The following is a 14,761-nucleotide window of genomic DNA, read 5'->3' as shown; positions in this document are numbered from 1 at the left end:
TAATCCCCCTCCCAACTGTCAGCGCTCAGTAAATACAAGAAAAGAAAATAATAGATAGTAAGCAATAATAATAAACTACAGGCATACAGACCAACAAAACTTACTACCTTAACTACAACGGGACTATGTTTTAAAATAAATTAATTTACAATTATATTTATTAAAAGATGTTATACTACATAACTATAAATAAAGGTGTTTTAATTGTTATGTAACATAACAGGTGGAGCAAAAGTAATGTCATGGTTTCTGTTTTGATACTTGACATCCTTTTGAAACTTTTATTTTCCAAGATTACTTTGAAAATAGACCCAACGGAAATATTAACTGGGCCGCAAAAATGTTCTTCTCCACCAGCACACTGACCGCAGGTTTCGTCTTTGACATGCCTGGTATATATTATATCGTGTTATCTCTAGTATCTAAACCTAACTTGTCAGTTAGATACTAGATAGTACCTGGCTATTACATATTTATTTATTTATTTAATATTTTTTATTGTACACGATGAGATACATTTAATAAGTTTTACAATAATATACAGAAAAGTATAATGGGCAATCTTATCACACAAGGCAATCTCTTACAGACAACCATAGTAAGAAAAAGATAAAAGTACTTATAAAGGGTAGTTCACGTGTACAAAAAAAAATACATATTCACAAACAAATGAACATAAATATTCATAAACATACATACATACGTATATAACATATATACTTATAATAAAAAACGTTGAATACGTATTATAAATATAATACAATAAACAAAATACATTGTAATTGTAAAGAAGCGATAAAAGGTCATTCATAAAACTAATTCGTAAATTAGGAATCGAGTTTGTCCCTGTGCTGTTATAACATAGATTAACCGGTATAGATTCCGACATAATTCAATTAGTCGACAGTCCGCCCCTGCGCCCGCTGCCCGCCCTATCCCCGCCCGCCCAGACACCGCACTTGAAACAATTTAATATCATAATCCGCCCAACGCCGCCCGCCGCGGAATCAAGTTATTGGTTACGACACAACAGACGTTCATACTTTAAATCTTTTTACAGAAAAGGGGGTGAACAGCGGGATTCTCTAGCGAAAAAAAACTTTAACGGTATCTACCTTGTATTTCCTTTCATGTAACTTCGTAAACGCATAACAAACGATCTCGCTGATATTAAAACTGCTGCATTCATAATGTTGTTCTATTTTTAATCGTAATAAATATTAAAAAAAATGGCGTCTTTTATAAATGGATTTACAATTTAAATTTTTGATTATATATTATATAATAGATACTTAATTAATTGTAAACAAGATTGTAAATATCAAACGTTATGTATTCTTCGGTTTTGTGTTTTTATAATTACAATCACGCCCATAATCGCTACCAATTTTCTCAAGGCTTTTCTGTTTTTGAAGTCTTATGGAGCCGTGCACGGCGGTGTTGCAAGCTTTTGTTACCGCGACAGTCCTGCGAGTAAATGACCGTCTTCGTATCGTTTTACCCTTTTCTAGATTGTTCTATCTCCTCCGTGCAACGTGGCCGAAGTACTTCAGGATTCTACGCAAGCAGCTTTGAGGTTAAATGTAAGGGGTACTAAACATTTTATTTTGTGATATAATTATAATATACAAGAAATAGTTAGATTGTTATTGAAAGGCAGATTCCACTTCTTAATTGGCTTTCTGTTATGTTTCTTCTATATTTAAAAATAGGTATATAAATATTTACTTTTTAAAAAAAATTAAAGGGCCTTTTCTTGAACGATTATTCTTTTATTTTCTATTCTAATCTGTATCGCCAGGGCGTTTTGGCAAATGGTAAGTATTGTTGTTATTTGATACGGAAAAGGCATTGAACATTACGAACATTACGAAATAATCTGGTCGGGCCTAATCATGAAAAGAATTTAATAAATCAATTAAACTGAAAAGAAATTAACAAGGAAACCGATATTGAAGAAAACAAAAACATTTGTCCCACAAACAACAAGTAAATTGAAGGAAAAATCCTTATTATTCAATAAACGAATAATTAAATGACAAGAATCCTTGGCAGCGATGTCGCCTGATTATTATTTTTTGTTTAGATTATATCTGATAAAATGTATATGTATAAATCTGTATCGTTAAACTTTATTAAAAGATGTGTTGTGGAATTTCTTCCTGCACCTTCTACTCCTCACAACTATAACACCATGCGAAGCGGAGTAGAGGAAATTAAAATAGATTAAAGAAAAATAAGTTGACATCATAATCAATTAAAAGGTATGGGTATTCCAATCACCCGGTGATGTTCTTTCTATTGCAGTAACTACAGATCCTTTGTTTCCTATTTTTTTACTTTTTTGTAAGTAACCCAAACCAAACCAAAGCAAATATTAAAGTAAACCAAAGACAATATTATTTTGTGGATAATTTTTTTTCTCAAATCATTTATTAAAAAATATAACTACTTCCAAAATTTAAAACAAATGTATTACTTCTTAATCTGTCCATAAATACAACTAAAATAAAAAAGAAAGATTGTGTCACTTTTAAATTTGGAATTTATCATTTTTATATGAACGACTATTTTGTCTCGTAATTGTGGCGCCAAACAATGTTAAATAATTATGATATTTAAATGTTGCGGTGTTAAAAAGAGAACCGAATTGTATTAATAGCACTACACGAAGTACGCATGGAGCGAAATGGAATTTTTTAAATTCTCCATTCGCGTGGTATTTCACGGATATTTGTGAGCCGGGCTATTGATACGCAGAATAAAATCGGTTCTGTTTGTGACAGAGAAAGATTACGCTTTCCACGTAGTATTGCCACGAAAGGTGAACAAATAGTACAAGAAAAACGCGTAGAAATCCGGTTCAAAAGAAAAATATTTTATCTGAGAAATTGAACATAGCATCTAAAACCATATTTATTAACTATATTGTATTTACGTAAAAAATAGCCATAGGCATTGCAGCATATTAATAATCATAACTAAAGCGATAATTAAACAATAAATGGTGAGATAAAATATCAAAACAACTTCTTTTCTTTTCAACCCATAGACGCTCACTGCAAGGCCTAGGCATCCCCCCAACGATATCTATAGAGGGATATATTATAATTGCCACGTTTGGCAGACGATAGCAGTGTGGTATTATGGTACACAGAAGACGCTGCTAGCCATCCTCTGGAAACTTGTTTGTGAGCAGTGGCAATCCTATATAATTAATGCACAAAGTGTGAATTATATAAGATTGTATTTCAGAAATCGAACACGTGACCTACGTTTACAAGTCTCAATCCTCTACCACTAGGCTGCCGCTGCTGAAATCATAGTAATAGATTAAATTTCATTAAACTTCAGGCGCCACCGTTAAATTTCAATGTGACGATGTTTTGAACTTCGGTCATAATATGAGGTACATATTTAGTATAATCACAAGGCTCGAATGATCATGCAAAATATTTTTAATATGTCTTATACTAATTTCTAAGCTTGTTCGAATTTGATGGAAGGTGGTGGCGGTTCTATTAAAGAGCGCTGGTGGAGTTCACTTTTTCCTTTCAAACTTGGGCGCCCACTGCAAGGCATAGGTCTTCCCCTAAGATCGCCATTGCCTTTCAGACGGTGGGCGCCCACTACAAGGCATAGGTCTTCTCCAAAGATCGCCATTGCTCGTATCCAGCGGCTTCTCGCTGCCTTCATTATTTCGTCGGTTAAACTAGTGAGGGTCTTACCCACGCCACATCTACCAGCTTGTGTTCACTACCTGAGAACCTTTCGACCCCAACGGACATTCAAACAAGCAATCCTTTGAGCTACGTTGACGATTCTTCTGCGGATCCCCTCATTCCTAAATCGATCTGAACATTATTTCTTCATAATACACCCTATCTTTATATTACATTCTTTCTATTCTACCATATAGAAGTTTGTAAAACAAACTTGTTATGGATCCTTTTTAAAATAAAGGTATTTTAAGTGACTAATAAAGCTTGGGAATGAATTGTTCTACTGTATAAACAATATTCATTATAACATAGAATGTTAACTTTTACAGTGAAACCACTTAAAACCACCCGAGATTATAAGGTAAAGAATATTTCAAAGAAGAGTTTCATATGATTCTAGATTATATGAAATAGTTCTTTGATGACATTTTTTATTTACATTAATTACATACACAGGGGGTTGTTGTAAATCACTTTGTGAATAATAATTTGAATAAAAGAACGTCTCTAAAATTAGCACGACCATGTTTGAGCTCGTTAAAATTATAAAAAGAAGCCATAGATGAAGCTAAAAGCTGAATGAAGTTAACAAAATATATTTTTATTTTCTCCTACAAAACACAGAGTAAAAATAATATCATTTATAAATCAGATCCTAACTGTCAAAAATTTGACGTCAATGCGAAAAAAAAATGCGTTTTAAGGTTAAATCTTGTATTTTTAATTTTTCCATTTAACAATGAAATTAAACCAATTATTTTATAATTAATATTAATTTTAGTCTCATCCAAACAAGTTAGATTACTAATTAGCTGTTACTACGTGTTAAAAATCATTATAAATGTACATTTTATACCGTATTTTCTCTGATGTCTTAAATAGAGAATACACGGTGTCTTAGATACCAGAAAGTTTCTGTCAATTACATGGCACATAATTCTAATAAAAAGAAACAAATTCCATTAAATAAAAAATATATACCCTGTGACACATATGAACTGTTATAATTTATGTTATATATACATATAAGTATATACACAACGCCATCGGTAAAATTACACATTTCTATAATTATATATAAATAGATATAAACATATACTTTTCTTTCTAATTAATTATCTGTATATTAAGCAATATTAGCCGTTTTCTAGAGGACTGTCACTTGCGATCGTAGGTCGCAGATTCAATTTCCTGGATATATCTTATATATCTTATATAATTTATACTATGTGCATTAATTATATTCAATTGCCTTTGCTCACTAGAAAGGTTTCATAGGATGGGCAGCAGGGTCTCCTGTGTACCATAATACTACTTAGCGATCGCCAACCCTCCTGCCAAGCTTGGCGATTACGGTAAGGGATCCCCCCTTAGACCCATTTGGGATCCGCCTAAGCCTAGCAATGGGCTATGAGCCAAAAGTCCGATATGTATATATTGTAAGCATGCAAATTAAAAGTTTTTAATAGTGGTACATTCTGAAAATAGTCATGAAGAGAGATTAGTTTTTAGTCAAACCATTGTTTTAATTATACAATCATTTTATTATGCAAGCATATCATGATTTCGTTGCTAAAATCGCATCGATAAACCTGAAATATAATACAAATCAAATTTTCAATTGCCGCCAATTTGAGTAAATAAAAGAAAGAAAAGGATGTTCTATTTTCGAATTTTATTACACATATATTTTTTTAAATTTTAAAACTGGCCACTTATAAAAATATTCAGAATCAACAATATGTAAATAATTATGCGTCTATTTCATGACAGGATAATCTGATCTTTATTAATCGAATAATATATAAAATTAGTGAGAAGTGATATGAAGAAATTTTAAAGAATAATGATAAATGAGGAATAAGTATATATTTTGTATTTTTTTCTTTTAAATTGCTTCTCGCGAGAAATTTCAAATTTTGGATAAAGGCACCTGTATCAAGGACCTTCACCGCCCCTGTTATTTACTTATATAGAAGAGTTATTAATTTTATAAAACGTCAAGGTATAACAAACATTTTTACATACATACATATATATGTATATATATATATATATAAATATATATATATATATATATGTATGTATATATGTACATTGCAATTTGTATCTTTATATTCTTAGGCTAATAGATCAGATTCTATCTTCTATGAGGTTATTTCTTTACGAAACTTATTTCTGTGATAACATATTCAAAAGACAATTTTATTCGAAATAATTGGATATACACAATACAATTTAAACCTCATTGGAACGTGACGGCTTGCTGTGTCTCGTAATTATTAATGTCTGTTCTGCATAATGCTCTGGATTATTGATCCCTGTTTGGTAATGTTTTTGTTTTGTTGTATTATTGTTTGACTTTGATTCATTAAATATATTCAGTGAGATAGTTAAAAGGTAACAATTGTAACTAATTTTATATTCAAAGTTTGTACTTTCTTACTGCCTTTTGTTACTGTTTATCTCCAATGAAGTACAATAAATAAATAAATAATGACAGTAATAGCTTTGTACAAACTTCTGCAATACTGAATTATATCAACATATGGCGTTACAATGTTTTATTATCTATAGTCACAAACTTTTTTAAATTTACTATTACTAATGGCATTCCAAGCGTTTGTTACCGATGTTCCATTATAACTGAACAAAATGTAATTTAATTTGAATATAGAAAAAAAAATACTTTTCATTTGCTACACAAGGAACTTTCGAATTCTATATTAAAAAAAAAAAAAACATTTTATAAATCTATTTTTCGGTTATCAGACAATCTGTGGAGGAACAAGATTTATTTTTATTTTTACTATTCACGCGCTATTATTTTAAATTAAAATAATAATAAATAAAATTATACAACAAGTATGGTCTGGTTTCCCAAATTGTATTGTTAATATGTCTAAATTTTAGCTGTATCTACCCATAAGAGAAAATTGTGTAAGAAAAATTTTAAAAAATTATAAAACGCTATCGTGCCTCGCAGCTGGGAGAAGAAAGATCCGTATCAAATAGCGGCAACCCTCTCCCAACTGTCTACGTTTAGTAAAAGCGAAAAAAAATTATTGTAATTAAAAAAAAACACTAGCGATACAAATTAGAATTAATAAAAAAAAGTATGGTCTGGCTTTATTTTTAATGTAAAATTTTGTTCACTATAAATATTAATTTAAATAAATATAGAATCATAAGATAAACATAAACTAGAATCACTTTGATGTCTCCTCAGTAAATATCAATAAAAGTCAATTTAGATTATCTTGGCCGGATTCAGGTAATCTTTCATACTTAGCTTATTTCGAGACACTCACGCCGTATAAAGTAGCGACCTGAGCCGAAGTCCCTGAGATATCCCTCGAGGATCATCATCATTATTTCAGCCAAATCTTTTCCACTATTGGACATAGGCCTTTCAGAAAGAAGGTCAGGTTGAAAGTGGACTGCATCCGGTGTCTTTTCACGACCTTAACAAGGTCATTTATTTTATTATAGGGCAATGCTACCTTGCATGCAATGCAATCTTCATTTAATTCGACAAAAAATAGTATTGTGGGCTATTTATATCTTAAAAACTTCGCAATACATTTATAATAACATATTATTTATACGCCATATGTAGTAAAGTATTTAGTAAAGTAGTAGTTTCTGTGGTAAAGTGCCAAACGCATGATAAACATAAGCAATCAAAATAAACTAGTAACGCTTAAATTTCGTTTTCGAAAATTTAACGTATACTTCATGGGTCTTAATGCATATAAAACCTGTTTTTAGGTTTAAATATAAAATCATTATTATACTATTAAATTAACATTATTACAGCATTAAAAAGTTTTTAGTTGATCGATATATGTGGAACTTGGTTTATTGATTGATTTACATGTTTGATATTATAATGTACACATCAAAAAATGTTAAATTTTATATAAAAGAGTAAAATTTGAGTGTATAGCTGACTCTTTTCAGCATAGCAACATTCCGAGCCAGTGGTAGCTTATAATGTTACAATAATCGACGATTTAAAAGCACGTGTAAATGATACTACTATACTACTTAATAAATAAATATATTTTGAATTTGATGCACAATTTGGAATATAAACAAACATATTTTATTAAATAGTTTAGTACTATAGAAATATGTTCCTTCTGTAATTTTTAAAAAATAGTAAACGCAATATGCATTATTAAGTTTAAGTAAGTAATGAAATCTTTGATTTAAGAATATAAATTTAGAAAAGTCCTTAGTATATTTTACTCCGGTGGAGCAAAATCGAAATAATATTTAATGGAACTGGACTCTGTGTTTGGCACTAATCGGTGTAACATAACTCGTGAAGATGCCCCGTGGTGGTGGTGAAACACGTGTTGAGTGATTTGGTGGTGGCGGTTGTGTGATTCGCATTGTTTGCCGCATACGCATTTATCAGCGCGCTGGCGGGCGGTGCATTTCATTGCACGACTACCACTGAATGTGCGAAAATGGCTAAATATTGGTGCCTTCCTTGCTTAGAAATCGAAATAAATTGGAGTGGCAGCTTAAGTGACAGTGCGCAGGCTATATAACGCGTAGAACATGGCCGCCGGAGCCTGAAGGTTTTAAAGTGAAGACCACGGACCAGCAACACAAGTTCGATAGACGGTCTTATTGAAAATGAACTTATTGAAATCTCTGAAGGAAGCCTATGTCATACGGCTGAAATGTTTTAACACGCTGTTTTAACACGTTTTTACCACATACACCTATCCCCCGATTTACATGGTACTTGTTTTACATGTTTTCGCTTTTACACGGTTTTCCAAATAAGTTTTTTTTTGTTTTAATAACCGGTTTTATTACCATCTCTCATAATGTAAATATTTCTGTTTCAAATATCGAATCGGCACAAATAGCTACGAGTGATGAAAGTGAATTCGAACCTTCGATACCGAAAAAAAGAACGAGAGCAATTTCTGACAGTGATAAAGGATAATAAAACACCTTTGGTTTTTTTTTGTTCTTCTGTTTAATGTATTGTTATTAAATAAAAAACAGTGTATCCGTAATATATTAAATATTTAAACTTGTTTAAATATTGAAAAAAATAAAAACTGTTTAATATTAAAATTATGCATTTTCTGCAAGCTTTTCGATTTACATGGTTTTGACTTGAAAATTTATAATTTTCGATTTACACGTTTTTCTCAAGAACGTATCTACCGTGTAAATCGGGGGATAGGTGTATATGACAAATATACAGCGTGAACAGGTTTGTGATTTTTTTTATAACCTTACGTTTACCTATTCTACTTTTTTATGTGTAACTGTTTGTTAGTTCTACAGATAAATAAGATAAATTTGCGCGAAATCATTCGAAAAGTATAAACATTCGCATTTCTAATTACATTCACAGGTTATTTAATAAATAAAGGAGTTTAATTACGTCTGTAATTTGAACACAAGCGCCGTCGTGTACCTGCCGCGCTTGCCACGCCTACTTTATCAATAACCCCATTGTTTTGCATGACGGTATCAGAGTATTCTCCAGTCCCAACTTCGTTATGTTGACGGGGAAGATTTCAGCTTTCAAAACTTCGCACGATGACGTTTTAAGAGGGAAACAATATTAAACAGATCCCACCCCGATATACAAGGGGGTCCGCCAAAAACTGTATAAAATTGCAAGGGCAAGGGTGCCGCAATCGGATGATGCGCTTTTTGATGCTTTAAGCACGCCTCACTTATTTCTCAGGGCTGTCACAACACCGGTTTTTCTTAAATAAAATTAACCCCTAGTTTATCTATGAATGTTACATTTTTTTAAAGTTTATTATTTCATTTAAGAAGGCAGTTACTAGTGGTTACTAATAATAATAATAATATACTTTTGCACACAATACATTTATAATTATTTTTCTAAGTCTAGTAGAAACAAAACCGTAATCACACGAAACATTTACACTAATAATAAATACACACAATAAATAAAATAAACATTTCTTGAATAAATTAAATTTCAAAATGAATAGCATCGTGTTACTTTATTTGAACTTATCATCATGATTTTTGATCTCTTCAGCCGATAGATTCCCACTGCAGGGCCCACTTCGAAAATCGCTACGGTGACCAGTCTTGCGCCGCGTGCATCCGGTGACTTCCCACGAGCTGGACTATGTCGACGGTCCATCAAGTGGGGAACCTACCCACGCTGCTTCTTCCGTGTGTACCCGTGTGTATGTGCCAAGATCACTGGCACTTCAGGCAACCAATTGGAGCAACGTCAGTGTCCTTGTTGTTTCTGCGAATGTCTTCATTTTCTGATCTATCAACAAAGCTTCGACCAGAGCTCTCTCCAGGGACAGATAGTAAACGATAATAAATTATAAAATTTTATCAGAATTTTTTAAAGACTTGTTTAACCCTTTTCTTGATAATGTATCCAGATACATCAGAATTAAAAAAAAATAGTGTCATCAATTTTGAACGCAAAGTAATCATTTGTATGTGAATGTTTAGATAATTTCTTAATTTTCGAACGCATGTTCAGTTTTTTCTGTTGGCATCCTTGGGTCTTAAAAGTCAAGTGGTATGAATATTTACGTAATATTAAAAAAATCTGCCAAGTTAAGGGTTAATATCCTTTCGTTATATATTACTTCTATTATCATTAATTTTTAGATAGGGTGTGCTATATATTAGTTGATATCGAATGAGCTATAAATTAATCACCTTTTAGTCCACCAGCTCTTGGTCGAAATTCGAGAACCTTTCAGACACAACAGACATCAATTCCACGAGCGATATGCTCCGCGCTGTTACTTTAGACGAGCAATTCTTCAAGTTGCCTGTGTGACCCTGGTTCTTTTTCGAGCATAGCCCTCTCCATTGCTTTCTGTGTGACATTTATCCTTCTTACTATTTCTTTTGTTTTCCGTTAAATAAATTACAAAAGCAGTCGTTGAGTGTTGTATCAACCTTAAAAATCCACGTTTATCATATAGGTTCTTTATATCGCCTGTTCCCTTTGAATGAGTATCGACATTATTTATTTACGCACTAAAAATATAATTAACAATATTATGTATCAAAATACATTACATTAAATATCATTGTTAAATAACCTTTTCTAGTTAAGACAATATCAGTAGGGTCAGTAAATAAATAATGAAAGTGACAGCCCTAGTGAGTTTGTTCGAGCCGACAGAGTCCCTCGGTGATTAAAATTCCAAGCAGTAATATCTGAGCTCATATATTAAGTGTTTTAATCGACGGAACTGACAACCGATGGCGCTTGGATATTGTTGTTTCGTTTTTATTGGCACAGGTGGTTGCGGAAAGCCTGCAACATTAAACCAACGAATAAAAACTGTGAGGCTTCGTGTTCAGAATTCGTTTTAAATTAAGAAAACGTTTACACAAAAGATGAAAATAATAAACCGAAAATTGTACAATTCTGTACGTAATGCGTTGTACGAAAGGAAAGTATAAAAAGGAACTAAAGACATTGAGAAGAAAATCAAAGGAAAGAATTAAAGACATCGAGAAAAAAATCAAAGGAAAGAATGAAAGACATGTAGAAGGAAATCAAAAGAAAGAATCGAGGACATTAAGAAGGAAATCAAAGCAAAGAATGAAAGACATGTAGAAGGAAATCAAAAGAAAGAATCGAGGACATTAAGAAGGAAATCAAAGCAAAGAATGAAAGACATTGAGAAGGAAATCAAAGCAAAGAATGAAAGGCATTGCGAAGAAAATCAAAGAAAAGAATGAAAGACATTGAGAAAGAAATTAAAGGAAATAATGAAAGACATTGAGAAAGAAATTAAAAGAAATAATGAAAGACATTGAGAAGAAAATCAAAGGAAAGAATGAAAGACATTCAGAATAAAATGAAAGCAAAGAATGAAACACATTGAGAAGAAAGCCAAGGGAAAGAATGAAAGACATTGAGGAGAGAATCAAAGAAAAGAATGAAAGACATGCAGAAGGAAATCAAAGCAAAGAATTAAAGACATTGAGAATGAAATTAAAGGAAATAATGAAAGACATTGAGAAGGAAACTAAAGAACAGAATGAAAGACATGTAGAAGGAAATCAAAGCAAAGAATGAAACACATTGAGAAGAAAGTCAAGGGAAAGAATGAAACACATAGAGAAGGATATAAAGGAAATAATGAAAGACATTGAGAAGAAAATAAATAAAATAATAAATGACATTGAGAAAGAAATTAAAGGAAATAATGAAAACATTGAGAAGGAAATTAAAGGAAATAATGAAAGACATGTAGAAAGAAATCAAAGCAAAGAATGAAATACATCGAGAAGAAAATCAAAGGAAAGAATGAAACACATAGAGAAGGACGAAACATGAGTATGAAAATTAATGAAATTATTTGAAAAATTATTATGTAAATAAAGACTCTGTCCATCCATGGTAGAGGTTGAAGGGGAGGCTTCAAGAACGAGGCCATAGAAATTGAGAAAAATGCAGGCAAGTTCACGGCAATGCTAAGCTACCGGTCGAGACTACAGCATAGTCTCCCTCAGTTGGGATCACTGCGCTGAGCTACAAATGTGCCCACTGTGAGTCCTTGCATACTGCATAGTATGCAATGCAACAGACATGTTGCATGCATATGCAACAGAGCCATGAAACCTCTCCACTGTAATTCATATAAACTGATAACTGTATACATAGGGCGAAGTATCCATCGATTTTCAGGACGTGTTCATGCTATATTCAGAACTGCTGAACATATTGTTAGCCTTGCAAGGTTGTTACAATATCATCTGAAGGCTCGAGCTAACTCAATTAAAAACTTACATAGTCCTAATTGGTACAGCTTTTACTTGGGATATTCATACTTTATAAACATGAGGTCATGGTTTCAGATAGCAGAAGCACGTGGCCGGAAATCAAACGACTCACAACAATAACGTCTAAGTTTGTATTGAGCTTTTTTCAGCTTATTCCGTATTTGAAAACCTCCTTGCTTTAAGTTAAGGCACTTCATTAAGGTGAAATTAAGAGTAAATAACATATTTATCAACTTCTAAACTATCTCGTGAAATTTACCCGTTGACTACCCGCCACATGTCCTGTTTCCAACATATAGTTGTGTAAGAAATTATCTCTAGTAATATGTCTATGTTTCTTTCTGTTTTGCGTATTAAAGAGAGTATAAAATTAAAAAGGAAAAAAAAAAGGTCAAAGATATTCTGTAATACAATTTGATTACGAATAATCCTGAAAATAGGTAGTTGTTTTAAATGCAGGTATTAAGTTTTAATAAGGCGAATATATATCTCAAATGCAATCAATTGGTGTATTAACATACCAATTCGAAAAATTAAAAAGAACGTAATGATAGTATAGTAGGAAAAAGCGGATTACTTCATATTATAATTATATATGTATTTGTATATATATACATCCTAAACTGCCCTCTCCTTCATATCACTCATCTGAGAGGAGATCCGTCCAAAGGTTTTCTAGTAGAAATCGCCGCGAGCGATAAGACCGCATCTTGTTCCTCTATATATATATATAGTTCCTTTAATTATTATCTATGTTGTAGAATTAATTGTAAATAAATAAAATTAATACTTGCTTACTATCTGTTCCTGCAGAATTCGTACTGCCAGAACTTACTGAACTGACGTATTTAAAATGAAAATAAATAAATAAATGTAACATATTTTAAAGTTTACTTTACATAGGAGATTGGAAATCTTGTAAAAAATTGCTGAAAATGATCTATACGGCCACCTCTTTAAAAGGTTTTGCATGTTTATTTAAAGGAAGAAATGAAATCATCGTATCAGATGATATAGGCTCTGATGAAGAAATCAAACGACTCAGAACGATTCTTATGTCATCACGCATTTAGAAGTCGTTAGGCAGTGGTATAAAAAAATTTAATGCAAAATATTTAAATTTAAATAAATTTCATTTTCATTTCACATTTCACAAGCCATTATACTATAAGATTACAAATCATCCTGAGGTCGTTGTAACAGATCAGCTAGCGAAGCGTATGTGGTACACCCACAAAGTGGACAGACAGATCAGATCTTGTTGACTAAGACTATGGGATGCATGCCACCAGTGCTTTTGGAAATATACAAGAAAAGCCTTTGTACAACAGCGGACCTCCTATGGCTATAATAATGATGGTGATGATTATATATAATTGACTATACATGTATAATGATGAAGAATGATGGTATTTGAACCCAAAAAGCCTCACTATCGTGCCCGCAACCAAGTCCACGGATCCCATAACCCTTTAAATGCCAATTAAGGCAGGTACAGGCTGGTTTAAATTAATTGATGCTCAATAATTTCGCATCACAAATTCACCTGCGCCGACCGGCTCCCCGCTCGGATAATAACCGTGTAATAACCTGCCCGGATATTACGCAGTCGCGCACAAAGCGTACTATCTCATTATGTGCCGCATACATACTGAATCATGTCCGGAACAGAAGCTGTGGAGTCGTGTTGGTACTAAAAATTTGACCTGGGTCAAAACGATGGAGTAATTCCAATTTGAGAAAGAAATCACTCGCTGAATCCAATTCGAATGGGTAGCGTTCGGAAAGCTCTAAAACAGTTCCCAAAACTGTTTTTGTGCCGTAGACCCCTTGCCATGTTTTTCCGTGTTGGGTAGACTCCTACTTACCTGATATTGATTTCTTGTAAATTTCTAACTGTAGTGAAGTTTAGTGTTAAAAACTTAAAGTAAAAACACATGTTAATTTATACATTTATTAATTGAATTTAAATTAAAACTACTCAAAATAAATTATCTGTTATATAAAGTAAGTAACATTTAATAAACATAAAATAAACTATAAATAAAATAACATAAGCAACAAGTCAATATTTTTAGTGAGAAAGATGAACCTGATGCTTTAATAATAAATTATCAACATTTGGCGTCAATTTTGTAAGGGTTAATCTTAAATCTCCTCGGCTAATGATGTCCAGTCTGTTGACCCCTATTTTCATTTCATGGACCCCCATTTTTTTTTTCGCTGACGTAGACCCCTTGCAGGTT

The sequence above is a fragment of the Battus philenor genome, unplaced genomic scaffold (genome assembly GCF_028537555.1).
Source record: "Battus philenor isolate CCGP_79_NKW_IND1 unplaced genomic scaffold, ilBatPhil1.0.hap1 SCAF_29, whole genome shotgun sequence".
In the NCBI taxonomy this organism is placed as follows: domain Eukaryota; kingdom Metazoa; phylum Arthropoda; class Insecta; order Lepidoptera; family Papilionidae; genus Battus; species Battus philenor.
This window is presented reverse-complemented; position numbering follows the sequence as displayed.